The sequence below is a fragment of the Caretta caretta genome, chromosome 1 (assembly GCF_965140235.1).
Source record: "Caretta caretta isolate rCarCar2 chromosome 1, rCarCar1.hap1, whole genome shotgun sequence".
Taxonomy (NCBI): Eukaryota; Metazoa; Chordata; order Testudines; family Cheloniidae; genus Caretta; species Caretta caretta.
In genome coordinates, this window is record NC_134206.1 from 251,520,031 (window position 1) to 251,540,008 (window position 19,978).

Here is a 19,978-nt window from a genome sequence, read left to right on the forward strand (position 1 = left end):
TGAATCAGCCTTGTGACAGTGCCCTTAAACCTGCTGGCACAAAGGCACAGATTCGCAAAGGTACTTAGGCACCTAACTCTCCTTGACTATAGTGGGAGTTAGGTGCCTAAGTACCTTTGTGAATCTAGGTCTGCAGTATTTATCCTCCCCAAGCCCTGAGCTTTATTTATATTATATTCTTGTTAACATCTTGTGCAACATTTTATAACATTTAAAAAACTTTCTCTCTGGACATTGGTTTGCAAGGGGATGGAACAGATGACTACTGACGCTGATCCTAATCTAATCTTTCCAATAATCTAATCCTGCCAAGCCTATTTATAGCCTTGAAATGACAATAGAGTTTAAAGTGACACAAGTATCTGCATTTGGGCTCTAGAAATATACATGCTGTTCTACATACATTTTAACACTCCAAGAATGCAGTTTCCTCAAACCGATTGCATGATAACTCCCTTTCAATATGACAGGGGGATAGGCTGTGTGGCTCCGGTACATCCTCCTTGACCAACAATACTTTTTATAATACTGGTAACGTACTGAAGACCAAAAATACATTTCATTTCAATAAAACCCATAAATCTGGAATTTTTTTCCTTGGTGGAATTTAATAACCTTCTGCTGTCTGGAAATAATCAAGAAGAAAAGCTCTCATAGCTATGTAAAAAGTATAAACTGATTCGTGTTTGTTATTTCATTCAGCAATTTGAGAACTTTTTCTATTTTCTTGGGATTAAGGTGATCAACCAATGTTTTTTTTCCCCCTCCAATCTTGTTAAGGAGCTTATTAATGGTTTACATTGAAAATAAAGATAAATGAGAACAAACTGATCTGAAAACAAAGTCATACCTAATGCCACATATTTCTGTATGTGACTGCTAGACTATTTCCACTGTTTGTAACCAATTTTACCAGTGCTTCTGCTTCTCACCAGCTCTGCAGAACGTCAGCTCACACATAGCAGAGCAGTAGTTCAACCAGGAGTCACCAGGTTTTTAAAAAATATATATATTTCAACACAGGGATTTGTTTATAGAACTGAATCCTTTTGTTTTTGCAAAAGGGACTTGGCTATTCACTAAGCAATGGCACCAGTGGTAGGTAATTGTATGCGTTTTCCAGAGCAAAGTCCTCAGTTTTCAGCAGAATTTACATTCCAGAAATAAATATTTAAAAGAATTGTAATGGAACTAAAATAAAAAATGTCTCTCTCTCACACACACACTGTCAATTAATGTGGGGTCACTTCAATGCGGACAGTGTCTCTGTTCTAGCTGTTTAATATTTTACTTTATCCCTGAGAAAACTTGGCTTCTTTAGATTTTTAATACCCCATAAAAAGCCAGTAAAATGCTATTGCTTACTGCCTACCTAGCAGATGGGTCAGACAAGTCAGTCAAATGGCAATTTTTTGTTGCAGGGCCTCTCTCTCTCCCACAAAAGGAAAAGATGCTGTGTAACTCGTGTGTCAATTTCTTGCTGCTCTTTTTCAGATATGACATTTAAGATTTTCTATATCTCTGATTTTTCAACAACAAAAGAAAGTAAGTGACACCAGTGCAGCAGTCTGAGAACATAAAAGAGCTGCTTAACTAGATTTTGATTTTAAATGTGTTGACCATTATTAAGCAAATGAGACAGTGGTGCACTTTTCCATTTAAAAAGCTTGCATTCACCCCTGTGGCCATAACACAGGGTGATGTCTTAAATAATGATGGGTTTCAGAGTAGCAGCCGTCTTAGTCTGTATCCGCAAAAAGAAAAGGAGTACTTGTGGCACCTTAGAGACTAACCAATTTATTTGAGCATAAGCTTTCGTGAGCTACATCCGATGAAGTGAGCTGTAAATAATGATGGTGACAGTCACATTTCTGACAAACAAAAGAACTGTTTGCAGGGGGGTTGTTTGTTTTTTTAAGGGAAAAGATGAAAATAATCCCACTCTTTTGGGAAAAACTAATGCACTTTTTCCAAAGGGCAGAATAACATAAGCCAACTTGAAAACAATTGGGAAAGAAGAGGGCATAAATACTGAAGTGACCTGCAAACTTCCCACAGCAAAGGAGGCTGCAACAGTATTTGATTCTGTCAGTCTTCACAATTGCTCCAAGCCAGGCACAAATTAGCACTGTATTTGCACCACATTCTGGTTGACTGTAAACCCCAGCACTGGTTTCCTCTGCGAAAAATGCTACTGCATGCGGGGAACAATGCCTACATAGAGGCCCAGACTCTTACTTATGCTGGGTAGTGCCTTAGTCGGCTGACTGAAAACAGCCAAGCTACTCCACAGGAATAAGGGCAGCAGAATCTCACCCAGAGAAAGGTCACGTTGTAGGTGGATCAGATATATCCAACCTCAAATAGACCACAGGATCTGTTCTCTCCCCACCCTCATTCCCTGTCCATCTAGATGTGCCCTTGGCACTCCCATTGTGGGAATTACACAATGGGTTTGGCACATGCTATCCAGGAGAGGATAGACCCTTAACTTGTGAAGCATACATTATTCATGGGGCTGAGATTTGCAAAAGGCATTCATGTGACTTAGGAACACAATCCCTATTGAAAGTCAATGGGAGTTGGGTTCTTATGTCACGTAAACATTTCTGAACATCCCACCTGTAAGGTTAAAGAACCCCTTCCTCCTAGCTATACACTCAAGGACTGCTGAAGTCTGCTGGGTAATATTATACCAGACTCAGGGCTGCGACAGTTAAAAGTCTTCTATAGATAAGGTTGAGTTTCAACCTCAAACCTAAGTAGGGAGGGTCAAGGCATAAGGAGGGAGGTAGTGGGCTCTCATGAGCACATCAGAGCTGTCTACACTGGCCTTCTATAGAATACGGAGTAAAGTTCTAGACTCAGTCCATATCTTTAAGGCACTCCATGGCTTGGGCACAGCACATTTGAAAGATTGCCTAAAGCTCTAGGATGGGGGCTGTGGCTAACAGCTCTGCTCAGCAGACACAATGCAACTCTCTACCCCCAGGGCAAAGTTCCTCTGTGCAGGAGACAGAACTTCCTTGGGAGGGAGTGCAGATGAAGACTGTGGAACAAATACTGCTTGAAATGAAAGACCATCAAAAACCACAACACCATCTGCTCCAAGAGCAAGTTCAGCCTGGCCTACTCTAACATAAACGCATTAAGAAAAACCCCAACCCCAAATCAAAACACTAACTTGCACACATAGGCGGCCAGTGACCTGGCTGTTGGGAGAGGCTAGCACCTAGCCCCCAGCCCCTCCCCTTGTGCCCAAGGCTCCACCCCCCCTTCCTCCACAGGAGCCCGAGCACCCCCACCCCAGCCAGCAGCACAGCTGTAGTGGCCCCAGCTCCAGTGCACCGAGCAGCATGGTCCCAGCACTGGTCACCTTAAGTCCCTGCGGCAAGCAGGCCAGCCAGCCCCAACCACCCTGGGCCAAGGCAGAGCACAGGGAACTGTAGAAAGGAACCTGGGGGGTGGAGCATGGGCGGAGCCACACCAGGCTGTTTGGGGAGGCACACCCACCACCTGTGCTTGCACATGGGATTCTCCCCCAGGGAGAGGCTTAGAGAGGGAACAAACCACAGGTGACAGATATTAGTCACTTAATGGCCACTGAAAGGCTCTCACATGCTATGGTGATGAGGGTGGCTTAAGAACCTATGTGGAACAGACTAGCAGAGAAGCTAATGTATCAAGGCTTGGGATAGTCAGAATCAGTACTGGACGGAGGGAGCCAGGGTAGTAGCTGTGGGGAGGGTTGAAGGCTTGGGGGTTATTTGTTTTGGGGGTTTTTTCCTCCATCAACTGTTACTATGTCCAAGACACTTAATAGAGAAAGATTGCTTCTTCTTACCTTGCTCCCTCCCCACTGTCATGTGGTTGTCCTGGTTTTTCTTTTTGGAAATCTGGTCAGCCAAGGCTCAGCAGCACTAACTTGCCCAACGGATGTGAAAGCACCCATGTCTGTGAGGATGTTGGCTAAGCACCAATGGTTAAAGCAGATCTAACTAAGGTGAGGGTAAACTCACCAAGTCTGGTGGCAATATGTCATCATGGGTGGGGACATTGCCTCATCTTGTGTGAAGGGACATGTCATGGTGGGAATGGGGTCAAGGGAAATGAACATAACTGTCTGCAAGTAGACCCATACCCTGCCCAATAAAGGGAGAGTGTGTTTGTGTCTCTATGCAGGCACAGAGTATAGAGTTGTGTAGAGAGAGTCAACCCTTGAGCTCGCATGCATCCTCCCCACCCTGTTCCCATCCACACCCACCATTATTGGGAGGGTACACGTGTTTCCCCTGGATTCTGCTAAAGGAAAAAAAGCCTGTAGTAGGTTTCCCCTTTTATCCTGCAGAGAGAGAGTGAGATGAAATGGACTCCACTGCACCCCTTTGCCCCTCTGCCTTCCTAGAAGGGAAGGGAATCCTCTGTGTATAGAACAGCAGAAGTAGATGTAGACAGGAGACTCCCCATCAAGCGCCAGTGCTGCTCCACCTACTGCTAGGAAAGGTTTGAAGCCTCCTCTTGCTATTTCCACTTCTGACTCTCCTGCCTACTGGCTGAGCCTTCCTTCTATCCCGCAGTAAGAGCCAGGAGAAGGAGCTGAGCTTCCCCAAGGTCAGGGGAGGGAATTATCCCTTTAGGCAGAGGAGGAGGCGCTGTCCTCCCACAAGCCCCCCCGAACTTTAGCCCCTGATAAGGTGGCCGGGTGGAAAAGGATCAAATGTTTATGTATCTACCTTCCAAGGTGCTCTGCTAATTATAGGTCTGTTTAGGCTCCCCTCATTCCTGGTGAGTAGAACCTTGGATCAGTGATCCCCTTGAAATCCATAAGGCTGGTTGGGAGAGTAGGGTACTATTAAAGGTGAGGAAGGCTAGCAGAATTAGGTGCTACCTCAGTCAGTGGCGTCTTTTGGGACCACAGCATGTTTAAGAAAGTCTGAGCACTCACACAAATACTCTCCACCAGGAAGTGGAGCAGTTTGTAAGGTCATTGTTTTGCCTTTATCTTCCATGATTTTTTTTCTGCCTGCCAGGATTTTAAAGGAGCCATCTGAGTGAGCCTTCCCCCTTCAGAAATGGGAAACGTAGTACCAGAGCCTGGCTTTCACAATGTACCCAGTTGAATATCACATTTAATCAGCCTGACTCCCTGCTGTAGGGACCCATACTGTATTTGTTAGTCTCTAAGGTGCCACAAGTACTCCTTTTCTTTTTGCAGATACAGACTAACACGGCTGCTACTCTGAAACCTGTCACACTGTATTGTGCGTGAGAGGTGAGAAGGCACCTATGTGAAAGGCATGATGTGGTTTTAGCTCTGGCATACTTAGCACTAAGTTGTTTCACCTCCAAAGCCTCTACTATGGCTCTCCCTTCTCCTTTCTGTGTGCAAGGTGGGGGTCAACTGCCTTCTCAGCGCCATTTTCTCCCCCCCTCCAGTCCTCACCGAAGGCATTTGGATTTTATGGTGTCTGTGCAAGAGGAAATGATGTAAATGAGATGGTCCAAGGTGCCCTGGAGTCAACTACGGTGTCAGGGGGCTGGGAGGAGAGCACCATGGGTGAGAACCAGTGTGTAGTGACAGGGTCTCCGTGTGGATGGCTCTCACCTCCTATAGACCCCCTACAGCAGTGGAACAATAAGGGAAGAGTTCTGCTAAGGGGAGCCATACACAGATTTCCTCCACCAGAGCCTGTTTCTGCAGGTTTGTCCCTGGCTGTGGGGGGATGACCGAGACTATTTTATTTGGGGAAACAGCAAGAGGAAGAAGAGATCATGAGAATAAGGCCCCCATGTTGCACTGTGAGTAGCCCCACTGACTTCAATAGGACTGCTTAAAGGGCATAAAAGTTAAGCATGTGTGTAAGTCTTTCTAGGACGAGGGCGTAATGTAATACATAAAAGAGTCAGGCCCAGATCCACAAATTTATTTCAGCTTCTAACTTGAAGTAAGCGAAAGTTAGGACTGTAAATAGCTTTGTGGATCTGAGCCTAAGTGATAATCCACCATATCCACAAAACCCCTTCTTACATTTTTTATAAAAGACATTGCTTTGTCCGTCATCAAATGCTACTGAACTGTAGCAACAAAAAACAAAATAAAACATTTACATTTAAAAACAACTTCTCCCATGCTTACAGCAAGTCCAATGATCCAGTCCAACGATCCTGGAGCTCCAGGTGCAAGGAGGAAAAACAGTATTTTCAGTTTAAATTATATTTTAGAGATAAATGTATCTTGTGCTGATTGAAGCAATCTTTGTAAATTATTAAAATTCTAGTAATTTTCCAAAAGAACACACTCCTGAGTTTTATTAGTTGTACACAGATTGTTGATATGTTTTAGCAGAAAAGTCCTAGGTCAAAACTGAGACTTTCTAGCAAATGTAGGGAAATTTACCTTGGAAGTGACATACATCATAATCTTCAATGCCTACTGGTGTAGAAGGAATTTGTCTGACTGGTTGTATGCTTATTTCATTGTTCACATTTTTTGGCGGGTATGCAAGCAGCCAAACCTGGGAAAAACTTTAGAGCTTTCAGTATACTGTGAACAGAAGCTAAATTTTAGATTAGTCACCAGGTTGTATCATTAAAATGACCTGCCTGTAATTACTAATTATTGTGTGGAGAGTTTTAGCCCTCAATTGTGCATAATGCTAGGAAGCAATGCTTGATGTCTGAAGAGAACAGAATGATCTGCTCTGCATAATCTATCCCCAGGTGTTTAAAAAAGCAAGAATTTAGTCCCCAACAGTGCAGCCTCTTCCATGCAGTATTACTAGCTCTTGCAATTTTATCATGAGTCTCATGCTATTTGGTATTTTTGTTGATGGCTGAGCTTCTGAGTCACGTGATCACATAAGAATCTCAGCTTTTATTTTTCAAAGAAAGGAAGTTTTTAGACCCATGGTTGCAGACAAGTAGCTTCAACATGTGATCGTTAAAGGCACAAAAGCCAGAAGGCAAATAATAACAGCCCAGAATTTTTTATGAGGATTTTAAAGCTAATCTTGTGATTTTTGGAAGTCCTCACTCATGATTTTTGGATGCATGGGGCTGCGACTATTGCACATGCTAATTTTAAACAGCTGAGCAGTAGACCCATTGATTTTTGTGGGAGATTAAAGTTGGACCTGTGTGTGTTTCCTGGACTGGGGCCTGATAGCATAACTGAGAAGTCACCACTTAACTCATTAATGCATGGGAACATTAAAGATGCAGTTGTCTTTTTAAAATTTTTTGCAATACCTGTTTACATTTAAAGAAAAAAAAAACACGAAAAGATGTCAACATTTTCCTGCAATGAATTTAAGAGTGAAATTATTTTGTAGTCTTATAGTTTTTATACATTGGGGGGGTTCAGTTCCAATTCAACACGTTGCAACATGTTTCGATTTCTTCCACAAAGCAAACCATGACACCCCGCTCTCCAGGTGCATTAGAATCAATCCTGAGATGTCACGGCCCCTGGCCCTTTTACTGACCCGGACGAGAGCTGCCTGTAGCGTGGGAACTACAATCCCCACAATCCATTTGTGCAAGGACCAGAGAAAAGGGGAGGAATGTGGTCCCCCGCAGGGGTTCTGGGAATGGTAGTTCTATTGCTGCTTCCCTTAGTCCTCAGCTGAGGGCAGATTTACAAGCACCTGTCCCTTTGCAGGGAAGCTGAACTACATTCTCCACCACTCCCTTCGAGATTGTCACGATGCAGTTGCTTGATAACAAGCCAAACAGGAATTGATGAGAGCTACATGGGAGAGATTTAAAGGTAAGGTCATGCTAGGCTTTGCTGGGGTTGTAGCTCTCTTTGGTGGGTTTTGTATTGTGTTTTCTGGCTAAGAGCCTGTGACATTTCATTCAGTTTGGGCAATCACCTTATTTTGCTGGGGTGGGAAAATTCCTGCAGACGTAGCAGCTAGGTCACCTGTGGACCAGGGGAGTCACCTGCCTTGTGGCTCTGGTTAGGTGTGTAGCATGGTACCTCATATGCCTAGAGGTTGACAGTCATAAAATGAAAAGGAGTACTTGTGGCACCTTAGAGACTAACCAGTTTATTTGAGCATGAGCTTTCGTGAGCTACAGCCGATGAAGTGAGCTGTAGCTCACGAAAGCTCATGCTCAGATAAATTGGTTAGTCTCTAAGGTGCCACAAGTACTCCTTTTCTTTTTGCGAATACAGACTAACACGGCTGTTACTCTGAAACCAGTCATAAAATAAGAATTTGAGGGGAAAAGTCTACTCCCTATTGTGATGGCAAAGCTTGCTGTGGTGTGTCAGGGATCGATCCCATGAACTCTTGCTGAATTTAAGCTTTTGTGTTTGTTTTTTAAAAAAGCCTTTATTGCCCCAACCATAAGAACTAGAAACATCCAAATGTGAACTTGGAGTAGAGTGATGCAGCAGCGTCTGCCTATGTCTATTGATGGTTCCAGTGCTGCCGCGGTCTCTGATAAGTTTGAGCAGTAGCCAAGATAAATTGTCAGGGCTCTTCGATACTGCTGCAGTTCAGAATCCTGTGGGCGGCAGCGAAACTCCCCAGAAACACGTCAGTTTTATGCAGATGCTGCTTGGGAAGGCTGAGCGGTAGCAGCAGAGGCAGTCAATGGAGAGAGGACAAAGGATGGTGCTGGGTGCTCAGTGACTGAGGCATGAACAGTTAGTGAATGTTCCTGAAAATGTTGGCCTTAGTCCTCTGACTAGTTGGTGTCTAGGAAATTTTTCACGCTTTGATCATAGTTAACAGTTTATGCTCAAGGATCACAAATTGCTTTACACAAGGCATAAGTGCAGCACCACTGTAGTGCAGCCACCTTTGGGGTGAAAGACAGCAATCAATGGGCACACAGAACAATGCAGAACAGTGTGGTTAAAAGGGAAGATTTGGCTAGGGTTAGTGGGGCAAATCCCTACTCCTGTGAAAAATAGTATGGGATCATTAATGTCCTTGCAGAGAAGACAGGCTCTGATTATTAGTAAAGGTTATTAGTTCTTAGTTCTACCAAGGTCAAAATATCTGTGTATTCTTTACTATCTATCATCCTTTTAAACTGGGTGATAAAGCAGCTTCATTCTTAATCTCCAGAGAGGTGCCAAATACTGGCGGGGCTTTGACAATAAATTACAATCCAAGAATTGGAGCCTCTAGATCATTGAGGCACATGTGGCTGGGACTTGTATACTTGACACAGTTACCAAAGATGTCTTGTGAGAAAGCAGAAGGCACAAGGGTTCAGGACTGTCACCCCTCATGAACTTTGAATTACTGCAACATGAATAAAAGAACCAACACCAGCCTCTCCCTCTGACCCAGCAAAACTCTGACAGACCTAAAATGAGGGACAAATGGCAGAGGTGTCAATAGAAAATGATGTGAGATTAAATTAATTCCCTGTGTGTAAAGTAATCCATGACCCGAAAAGAAGCCACACCAATGCTTAGAATTTGTGAGGTACTTCTCATGTTCAGAGTCCTTCGTACACATCATAGTCTTGACATTTCTGATGTCTTAAATTATTTTCTGTATTAAACAGCAAAGTAGCATAAGGTTGGCGTGGGAAGTAGGTAAGATTGAGTTTTAAGTGCCTCATATACATTAAAGAAATATTGCCAAGGTAAGTAACACTAATAATAAAATACATGGGTAATGTTTGTCTACAAAGTCAGTGTTTTGGGTGTTTCACTGCTTGTACATTGTCAAACACTATGTATGCCAATTCCATCCACCCAATCAATGGCAGTTTTAAGGCTAAACCATTTCAATTCCTGAAGCTCTGCTATGCTCAGCAGGCTACACACCAAAATAAGATAGCGAGGCAGCCAGAGCATTCCTTTGATACTTACTTTGCTGAGTCCCTTTACCCTCATTATTGCACCTTTTTAAGGTGCCAGGAAAAAGCTATTCATGCTTGCAAGGCTTTTGCGTGTGTCACAGTGATTTAAAACAAGCTCTTTTCCCGGAAAAACTGGATAGCTTGAACATGAACAAATTTTCATCTGGGAGTACTAAATTTCACTACATGCCCTTCAGACAAACTTGGAGCCTGGTCCTACGGTCCTTACTCAGGTAAAACTGAAGCCAGTGAGAACCTTACTTGGGTAAGGAGAGCAGGATCTAATTCTCAAGCTTTGTCTATACTTTTAAAAAAAAAATCACCTGTTGCTGAACTGGAGCAAAACATGGCTTAATTGGGGTGTATAGATCAGGACAAACCATGTTAGCTGTACTTGTGGTTGACTCCTATTATCTACAATGGCTAGGTCTCCTACTGCAGCAGAGAAGGCTTAAATCAGCCGCTACCCAGTCTTCTTTAGGTCCTCTCCCCACCACCTCATTATTAAGCAAATCCTGAACTTTTGAAATGACACAGGTTTTCTGTTACCCAGTGTCTCAAAATACTTGTCTGAAAAGGCATCTGTATGTTTTTGCCAATGCATGTAAAAATCATAAAACATGTGGATAACTTTATTATGTAAGCCGGTATTGGGTTGCTCTTACTACCTAGAGAAATGTCCCACTGTCACAGTTCAATTGCTAATATATTAGCTTGCTTGTCTTTCACTTGACAAATGGATTGGAGCCTGTTTGTCATTAACATGCTTTAGCAACTACAGTAATTGGTTAACAAAGCTGTGTTCAGAAGCCTGGGTGGGGGTGGTTAGTAGCTAGAGACCAGGTCTGATATGCAAGAGGATCAATATGTTTGCTGTGACTGGTGAGTTGATTTGATTGTGTATATCTGCTTAAATTTATTTTTTTAATGCAACTTGAATTACATTTTTAAGTGAAGGGCTTGAACTGTATCCAAATAGCTAATTCTTATGATAAAAGAAGAGGATAAAGGATAACTTCTTGCCTTCTGTTGATCATGGAAATACAAGCCCTCTTCCTCAACCCTCCCCACACCCTCCTGTGTGTTTAAAATTAAGCACAAGCACAAACACATACACTAGTAAATTTCAACCACTGTTTATGTCCTGATTGTAATGTAAGAGACAAGACAAAGGGTTACTCGTTTCTCTCTGAACCCTTTCCTTCCCTCATTTGGAATGGTTGGTTTAAAGACTTTGCTCAGTGTAACCCTCACAGGAAAGAGTAATGTATACATCTGTATGTTGGAAGTGTAGAGAGATGTATTATTCATACCTTGTCAATGTATACACTGGAAAACAAGCTGAATTTATAGTTCTTTTCCCTTTCCGCTAGTGCTGCTATAGTTAACTGTCTCAGTATTTCCATTATAAGCCCATGTTTTCTGAGGTGTATAACTGTCTTTAAAACAAAGAGTTCATTAATCTTATATCCTAACAGAGAACATACAGTGTTGCATTTAGAAAACAGTTGTAACTGCATATGAAGGGGAGTAATCTCAGTGTACAAACATGCTCCAATAAAATTAACTAGCCTTTTACATATTAAGGGGACAATGGCATTTTACACTTGAAATGATGCTCCTCTGTCAGAGATCTGAAAGAGCATTACAAAGGTGGGTGGTGGTATTTCCCGCCCCCCCCCCCGCCCCATTTACAGTTGACAGAGCTAAGGCACAAATAGGTGACTAAATACCTTTGGAAATCTGGCCCAGAGATATTAAATAATTAGCCTTGGATCAACCAGGAAACTGGTGGCAGTTAGGAATAGAGCTCAGCGCAAATTATACTTGCAGTCGCTTGCTGTAGCCATTAGACGCATTGCCACTCCCAAGAACTATTCACCATTAATTCAGCTACATCTTAACTGGGGCAGAAGAGCCTAGTGTTTTGTTAGCAATAATTGATGCGGCAGAGCTGAAAGAGACAGGCTTTATTAAACATACCATGAGACTGGTGTTCCATACTCCAGCTCTGCTCTTTCTCTCTATGTGGCTGCAGCCCGTCTGGTTACACCCCTGAGCCTCAGGTCTCTCACTAATATATGCCCCTTCTGAAACCTGTCTTTCTCTGGTTCCACTCCTCTTTTTATATCTGGGAGCTCCTTTGCCGCTAATGTTTCTTTTCCACTTTTCTTTACCTTTGATTATATTCATATGTAAATAAAAGAACATAGGTAAATCCCTGACTCAGGCTGGCCAGAAGATGGTCTCCAGGAGGGTTCTAAATACAGAAATCTGTGCAAAGGGTCACCACCAATAAACAGTACTCTTTGAAGCAACTAGGGAAGCTGGTAAGGTGGGATCCACCAAAGGATTTAGGTGTTGCAATGCTGAGCATCACAGTGCCTAACTTTCAGGCACCTAGAAAATCACAGGAGTAATGTTGCATTCCAAAAAGCTGAGTGAAAAACCTCGGCTCCCTGTACAATGAATGGGAAGAGATAGCAGTCTACAGATGTGGTTCACAAAAGCCAGCATGTTAAGTGGCTCACTGTCTAAGCTAGCCAGTGGGAGATGCTGACCAGAGGGGTGTGCCCTAAGCCTTTCCCCTCTGTCTGAGATAGGTGCCTAAGTCTGGGCTACAGGAAGGTGCCTATTTCCGCTAGCAATCCATGAATGGGAACCCACTGCCTGGAGTCAAGTGGCTTATGCACCTAAGGAGTGAGTTAAATGCCTGCCTGGCCCCACACAAAACATCAGGAGGAGCAGGTAGTGGTGCATACCTTTAGAACTGTTATCCCAGAGGTTAGAGTACTCACCAGGGATGTAGGATGTAGGGCTGGGTTAGGACTCTCTGGGCATGTCCACAATGGAACTGGTAGGTGTGATTTCCAGCTCAAGTAGACATACCTGTGCTAGTTCTGATAGCGCTAGTGCACTAAAAGTGAGAGTCTCACATAATTACATGAGTCAAGGAGCTGGGGCTTCAGGAAGAACCCACCCAGATATCACAAGACTCACCATAAAAGCCCGAGAGTTGGAAATGCTGCATTTACTACTGTGTAATTTACATTTTCTTCTCTTTTTGGCATGTCCCCCACCCCCTCCCGTCCCTTACTCACGCACGTTGCCTCTGGATTGGGTCTACTTAGAATGAGCGCGAGGGAGCTGAAGGGAGTTCTATTTCGGTGTAGCTGGCATGCCAAGGAGCCAGAAAAATGGACTATAGCAAGAAAAGTATGTCAAATAAGCTAAAGTAGGCCACCCCGACTTTATTTGACATCTTCTGCGCCTCACTGTTTAAGCTATCACAACTGAGACTCCATTACATATTGGTAAGCAGGTTTCCATAGGCCTCAGGGAGTCTTAAGTCCCACCCAGCCAATACTTAATGCTTAACTCTATGTTCATGACATGTATGCGGTTCATCGACTTAAGCACAGGGATAAGTATGGCAGGACCAGGGCCTAAGTAAGGGCATCCCAAGTTACGGTACTTTTATGCGTTGCCTCTGTATGAAGGAACTTATTCCCTATCCCCTTCTTATGGCAACTATATCCATTCTAATACAGAATGTGGTGACTATTCTGTATTGTATATGCATGTGTAAAAGCTTGGGATGTCTACACATTGCACTCATTGTTTTTGAAGTATATACTGTGTGGGAGATTTTCAAAGGCACAACTAGCAGTTAGGTGCCTAATTTCCCTTGATTTCTGAGGGGAGTTAGGTCCCTATCTGCTACTTTGCCTTTGAAAATCTCCCCATATTTTTTTTTATTCACCAGTAGAACTTTTTAATGCAATAAGGAGTGACTTTTGTGGCCTCCTATAGACTCTAACTGGCTATTGTTAACAAGGCTTAAAAAAAGAACAGTAATTGACAGCTTCCTGATTACACTTTACAGTTGAATGTAATCTTTTTGCAATAGCATTTCCTTTAAACATATACATGTGGGATAATAGCATAACAGCATGCCACTGTGGTTTACATGCTTCTTGATCTTTAAAAAGTTCCTGCAGCAATAGTATTAGACCAATGACTTTGTTAGATGCTTTCTCTGTTGTTCTTTTCTCTGCCAGTCCACTCACCCATTTTAGCGTGTGCTGGTTGGATGGAAGTTCTAGAGTTGTCGTTCCCCCTCTTTGGCTGGTGAATAGCAGCATGTTTGCATTATGTAGCCAATCATACATTCTTTCCCCACTTCACTTATGCTTTACCTCCGGTTGTGGCTGTTGGAATCACTGGGGTTAGATTCTTGGGCCAGTTCTGCTGCCCTTATTCACATTGAATAATAATACTCATGTGAGCAGACCCATATATATCAATGGAACTTCTTGTGTGAGTATGTACTACATGATGTAAGGAAGGGTGACAGAACTGGGCCAAAGAACGGTCCTTGTATTCATCAAAGGCCCCAGACTCCCTGCCCTCCTTTTCATTCTGTGTTTTGCAGAGTTATAGGCTACTGAGGTTTTTTGTTGGTGTGTTTGCTGTTTCCAGGTACTTTGTAACTGCACTTTTATTTCCCAATTATTAATAACTTTCTGGTTGCCCTAGGCCTTGGTGATACAGCCCATTTCCAGGATGTCAGTGTCAGGCTGCATGAGGCCAGTACCTGCAATCTCTTCCTCTTTTTAATGGGCTAATAAGCAATTGTGTTCTTCAGTTCAAGGTCTGATCAATTTTTTTCCCCCCACAAGTAGAAACTGCTTGCAGATGACTGCACATTGTGATGCTAACATAAATTTCCTCCTATCAGTGCCCTGTGACAATCTGTTCTAATCCGATTTTCCTCATCTATTCCTCTTGCCCCGCCCCTTTTATTCGCTCCTGTGACTCCTTTAGTTGAGGCACATGGAACTGTTTTTGTTGGGGGCACTGAACTGTATAAGAGTTTAGATTTCTATTGCTGGCAAACTCAAAAAACACAGGTACTTCGTCTGTGGAGTAGCGATCATTATTGGTTAATTCTCTCTGAACCCACTGTCCTACTTTTAAGTAGGCTGTCTGCAGTTGTTCTCTAATGGAGTCCCTTCTGTTTGATACAGGGGAAGATGGTCAGTTTTTTAATTGTAATCTAGAGAGTTAAGGGAGGGATCATGTCACTATAAATATGAGATAGGTCTCTAAGTATTGCTAATCATTTGGGAAAAAAACAACTAGGGCACTATAGCTCCCTGGTCACTGGCTGCAGAACTGTTGGACAACCAGTAGGAGATGTCTTAAACTCAGGGCCAGCCTTACTCATGTACCTTAAGCCTGGATCCACAAAGGTATTTAGGCACCTAAAACTGGGGTTTAAGCACCTAAGTCCCATTCCTAGTCTCCACTGTGATCCACAAAACCCCCACTCAGCTGCTGTTGAACACTGTAGGGGCCTCAGCTCGCTTGGTGCCTAAGTTTTCAGGATGAAAGTTTCCTAAGTGTCTATGTTTCTGCCTCTGGGCATGCACACTTCAGCCTCCCTCTAGCTGCCTGGAAGCCTAAGTCCTAGAGTGATCCATGAAGTGGGGGGAAATAAGTGGAAGAGTGCCTGTCAAGCCTGATCCAGTAGGCATGCTCGGGGGGGGGGGGGGGTGTCACCAACCAGCTGAGATCCTATTCAAAATCTGGCCATAGGAGGAGGTAGTGATGATACTGCCCATCTTCTAACTTTTAGCTCTGGTTAGACCACTCACCTGGTATGTGGGAGACCCAAATTCAATCCCCTGCTCTGCCTGAGAGGGAGAGGATTTGAATGGAGTCTATCATGCCTCTCAGAAGAGTGCTGTAATTGCTGAGCTGGGGAATAGTTTGTATTCATCCAATCTTTCCTGTTGAAGCTGTTCCATGGTGTATAAATAGTCACTGCAGAAAGGGATCTGGATCCTGGGTCTTCTTCCAGGCTATAGAATCTTTCATTCTCTCTTTCTCTGGTCCGGTGAGTCTTTAAGTATTTATCCAAAGTGGAACAGCTTCAACAGGAAAGAGTGAGTTGAGTACAAAAGAATAGCGCAAGCATGTAGGGACAAAATCAGAAAAGCTAGGGTACAAAAATGAGTTACACCGAGCAAGGGATGTAAAAGGGCATAAGAAGAGATTCTGTAAATACACTAGGAGCACGAGAAAGACAAAGAGAAGGTTTAGGTCCACTACTTATTAGCTCTCTGTCCCTGCTAACACATGACATCAAGAAGTGAGGTGTTGGATGCTTATTTTGTTTCCGTCTTTACTAAAAAGGTTAATTGTGAACAGATACTGAACACAATTAATATTAACATCAAGGAGGGAAGGAATGTAAGCCAGAACAGGGAAACACCAGGGTAAAGAATATTTAGATGTATTCCATTTGGCAGGGCCTGATGAAATTAATCCTAGGGTATTAATTGAGGAATTAGCTGAAGCAATCTCAGAACTGTTAGTGATTATCTTTGAGAGCTCATGGAGGACGGGTGAGGTCCCAGAGGACTGGAGAAGGGCAAACATAGCACCTACATTTAAAAAGGGGAACAAAGAGGACCCAGATCATTATAGATCAGTTAACCTAACTTCGGTACCTAATAACATACTGGAACAGCATGGGGCACGGGTCACTTGCTGGAGGATTCTCTGCTTCTTGAAGTCTTTAAACCATGATTTGAGGACCTCAATAGCTCAAACATAGGTGAGAGGTTTATCGCAGGAGTGGGTGGATGAGATTCTGTGGCCTGCATTGTGCAGGAGGTCGGACTAGATGATCATAATGGTCCCTTCTGACCTTAATATCTATGACTCTATTAAACAATCAGTTTGTAAGTACTTAGAGGATAATAGGGTTATAAGTAAAAGCCAACATGGATTTGTCAAGAACAAATCATGCCAAACCTGCCTAACTTCCTTCTTTGACAGGGTTATTAGCCTAGGGGACAGAGGAGGAGCAGTAGATGTGATGTGATGTATCTTAATTTTAGTAAGGCTTTTGACACAGTCCCACATGACATTCTTATAAACAAACTAGGGAAGTGTGATCCTGATGAAATTACTATAAGGTGGATGTTCAACTGACTGAAAAACCATAATCAAAGAGTAGTTATGATTGAAGTCAAACTGGGAGGACATAACTAGTGGGGTCCTGCACAGATTTGTCTTGGATACAGTACTAGTCAATATTTTTTATTATGGACTTGGATAATGGAGTAGAGAGTATGATTATAAAATTTGTGTATGACACCAAGCAGGGAGGGGTTGCAAGCACTTTGGAGGAATGGATTATAATTCAAAATTGTTGAATTTCAAGTTGTTGATTTCAAACCAAAGACACACAAAAAGTACAACGCTTAATAAGGAAAAATCCAATGCACAAGGCAAAATGGGGAAATAGCTGGCTAGGTGGTAGTACTGCTGAAAAGGATCTGGGGTTATAGTGGATCACAAATTGAATATGAGTCATCAATGTGATATACTTGCAAAAAAGGCTAATAAAATTCTGGAGTATATTAACCGGGGTGCTGTATGTAAGACACAGGAGGTAACAGTCCTGTTCTACTTGGCACTGGTGAGACCTCAGCTGGAGTTCTGTATCCAATTCTTGTCTCCACACTTTAGGAAAGAGATGTACAAATTGGAGAGAGTTCAGAGGATAGCAACAAAAATTATTAGAAAACTGACCTGTGAGGAAAGGTTAAAAATGGGGCATGTTTAGTCATGAGAAAAGAAGACTGAGGGGGACCTGATAGCCCTTTATATATTTGAAAACTGTTATTCTAAAGAAGACAGTGATCAATTGTCTCCAAGTCCACTGAAGACAGGACAAGAATTAATGGGCTTAATTTGCAGAAAGGGAAATTTTAGGTTAATATTAGGAAAACTTTTCAACGAAAAGGGCAGTTAAGATCTGGAATAGGCTTCCAAGAGAGATTGTGGAGTCCCTGTTGTTGGAGGTTTTTAAGAACAGGTTACACAAACACTTATCAGGGGTGGTCTAGGTTTATACTTGGTCCTGCCTCAGCGCAGGGGCCTGGACTAGATGACCTCTGTGACAGATATCCAATCACATCCAATGTCTTTGGGGATGAATGGTTTATATATGATCTATTTCATGGGGAAGGGTATAGGGTTGCCAACTTTCTACTTGCACAAAACTGAACATCCTTGCCCTGCCCCCGTTCCTTCTCTGAGGCCCTGCCCTCGCGCACTTCATCTTCTCCCCCCCTCCCCACATCCCTCGCTCTCCCCACTCTCTCTCGGACTCATTTTCAGTGGGCTAGCTCAGGGGGTTGGGGTGTGGGAGGGGGCTCTGGGCTGGGGCAGGGGGTTGGGGTCGGGGGGAGGTGTGAGGGCTCTGGCTGGCATGCAGACTCTGGGGTGGGGATCAGGGGTTTGGGGTGCAGGAGGGTGCTCCAGGCTGGTATTGAGGGGTTCCGAGGGCAGGAGGGGGATCAGTACTGGGGCAGGGGGGCTGGGACGTGGGAGGGAGTCAGGGGTGCAGGCTTCAGGTGGCACTTACCTCAGGCAGCTCCTGGAAGCTGTGGCATGTCCCCGCTCTGGCTCCTATGTGGAAGTACGGTTAGGTGGCTCTGCGCGCTGCCCCATCCACAGGTGCTGCCCCATCCACAGCTCCCATTGGCCATGGTTCCCGGCCAAAGGGAGCTGTGGAACCGGTGCTTGCAGCAGGGGCAGCGTGCACAGCCCCCTGGCTGCCCCTACGCCTAGGAGCCAGAGGGGGTGACATGCCACTGCTTCTGTAAGCCGTGTGGAGCCAGGGAAGTCAGGGAGCCTGCCTTAGCCCTGCTGTGCTACCAACCGGACTTTTAACGGCATAGTCAGCAGTGCTGACCGGAGTCACCAGCGTCCCTTTTTGACCGGGCGTTTCAGTAAAAAAACAGACATCTGGCAAACCTAGAGGGTTACCACAGCTTCCACAGGAAGTAAAAACCGTGGGGGGTGATTAAGATGAGTCACTGAGACTAAACAATAATGGAGAGGTACCACCCTGCCGGAGTGGTTGGCATATACTAGTTCAAGTTGGGTTTTTGAGAGACTAGGAAAGGGCTTTTAGTATAAAGGGATGCATTTGAACTGATGCAAGGCCTTCTTTCTGATCCAACAAATTGACAGGACCTTCTGTACCAGGTGGGGGATGGGGAGTGCAACCCTTGCAGAAGGGTTGGCCATGTAAAGCCCCATAAGACTGATGGGTGACTCCGGGCATGTTGCTGTGTGTTTAAATTTGTTTATTTTTATTATGTTTGCTTCTGTAGTGCTTTTTCCTTAAGAATAAATGTGCTTCCTTAGAAAAAGCTGTGTGGTAACTTGTAGCTGCTGTTCATAGCCCTCTGAGAGAAAACCAAGCAGAGGTATTGGCCTTTAGGTAGACTGTCTTGCTGGGGATATCACATTGTAAGGCAGGGAGCTGTGCAGCCTTAAACCCTCCAGTCAGAAGAGATTGAGTTCTGGGTCCCTGCCCAGAGACAGGTGACAGCTGACTGGGAACTCCTGCGGTGGACCACAGAGGGAGAATGCAGGTGCTGTTACTGTGAAACTGTGACAACCTCTCGAGGTTCCTTCCAGTCCTACATTTCTATGATTGAGGGAAATTGCTTGAGAATATCCCACAGCTCAGTGGTTAGAACGCTTTCCTGGAAGAAGGAAGAACCTTGTTTAAATCCTCTTTTTCTCCCTCAGAAGGAAATTGAACCTGCGTCTCCAACATCACAGGAGAGTGCTCTAACCACTGGACTAAAAGTGGGTACCCCCAGCTCCTCCTTTTTGACCATTTTATGGGGAGTGGAGCAGGCTCTTAACTCATTCTCACAAGAAACAACTTAGGTACCTAAGACACCTGACTCCAAGAAAGGGGTTACTGGTTGTGGATCACAAGCAGGGATGGCCACCTCCCTGCCGCCTTGACTTAAAGGAGCAATGCTTACTTAGTATACACACTTCTCATTGGCATCTCTCATTGGCCAGCTTAGGTGGCTCCCTGCCTAGCATGCTGTTTTTTGTGGATCACATTCTAAGGCATCTTTTTTCCCCCTGTCATTGTATAGGGAGCCTAGGTGCTTAACTCAGGCTTTGTGTGTCACAGTGTTGTTCCTATCATTTTCTGGGTGCCTAAAACTTAGGCACTGTGACGCGTAGGTTCCTTTCTGGATCCTGGCCTTACTCCTTTAGTAACTCAATTTACTCCAGTGAGACTTGTCCCATT

At 43.9% G+C, this 19,978-nt stretch overlaps 1 protein-coding gene across 4 annotated transcripts in view; it reads left to right on the top strand.

Moving 5' to 3' along the window:
- The first annotated feature begins 7,603 nt into the window (after positions 1–7,603).
- The window catches only part of TBXAS1 (thromboxane A synthase 1), a 328,058-nt gene continuing 315,683 nt past the window's right edge, over positions 7,604–19,978 (top strand). For 2 of the 4 annotated variants that reach the window (XM_048831171.2, XM_048831163.2), the window contains exon 1: positions 7,605–7,768. The gene's annotated coding sequence lies outside the window, so the exon portion shown is untranslated. Of the gene's footprint in view, positions 7,769–19,978 lie in introns of all 4 variants that reach the window. The other 2 variants (XM_048831177.2, XM_048831187.2) reach the window with 2 other exon arrangements.